General features: G+C 61.9%; 1 protein-coding gene across 1 annotated transcript in view; it reads left to right on the top strand.

Annotated features, from left to right (window-relative positions):
- Window positions 1-961, top strand: part of TPM2 (tropomyosin 2) — a 13,364-nt gene that overhangs the window by 3,955 nt on the left and 8,448 nt on the right. The window lies entirely within an intron of this gene.

The raw sequence follows: 961 nt of genomic DNA, 5'->3' as shown, positions 1-961 counted from the left end.
ACGCCACCCAGGGAGCTGTCAGTACATCTTAAGGGAGGATGGAGTGCCAGCAGCTCCAACTTCATCTGATGGATCAAGACATGTGCCCCAGCCAAGACGGAGAGCCAGGAGCTGGAGCTTTGACCTCCCCCATAGGGCACAGTCCCCAAGGCAGGAGGTGCCAGGGATTCCATGGCCCCCATGGTCCCCATGAGTCTCTGTGGGGCTGCAGGACAGGTCCTCACATTGGGGAGCAGACACCAAGGGATGGGTGCTGGGCACCTGGCTGCAGCCCAGGTTCCCCCAGAGAAAGCCCAGGAGCAGGCTCTGCTCATGCCTCTTACTGACTTGCCATAACAAAAAAGTCCCCAACTCTCCTTAACTCTGCAGCAATGGCTGGGGAGAGCAGGACTTGGGGACTTGCTCCTGACACATGGGTATGTTGCTCCTGTGGCCATGGGCGTTCCACAGGACAGGCTCCAGCACTCACAGACTCCATGGACTGCTGGAAAGGAGTCTGTTTCCCTGGGCTCCTCTCCGTTGCTCTGGGGGATTTCAATGTGACTGTGCACCCCTGCTTAGGGGGCAGCATGCATCCTGGGCATGGAGAGAAGTGTGTGCCCTGCCTTGGGGCCAATGTGTGCCCTCTCTGGGGTACCATGTACCCCCTCAGGGGACCATGCACCCACCTGGGACCATGCGTGCTGACCCAGGGTGGGGGGACACTGTGCCCTGCCCAGAAGCAGCTATGCATCTTGCCTTGGCGGGGATGTAGGGACAGTGACCAAAGCCTGGGAAGGACCACGCACTCCTCCCGGGGGCACCCTCTGTCCTGTTGGGGATGAGGGGCACTGTGCATCCCTCCCGGCGTGGGAACTCTCTCCTGCCGTGGGTGAGCACCGCACGCCTCGCTCGGGGGAGCGGCAGAGCAGATCGGCCGGAGGCAGCACAGCAGGAGCAGGAGCAGCAGCAGGGGGAGGGG

The sequence above is a fragment of the Geospiza fortis genome, unplaced genomic scaffold (genome assembly GCF_000277835.1).
Source record: "Geospiza fortis unplaced genomic scaffold, GeoFor_1.0 scaffold174, whole genome shotgun sequence".
NCBI lineage: Eukaryota > Metazoa > Chordata > Aves > Passeriformes > Thraupidae > Geospiza > Geospiza fortis.
Note: the sequence above shows the minus strand (reverse complement) of the source record. Positions and strands in the feature narration are given on the sequence as shown.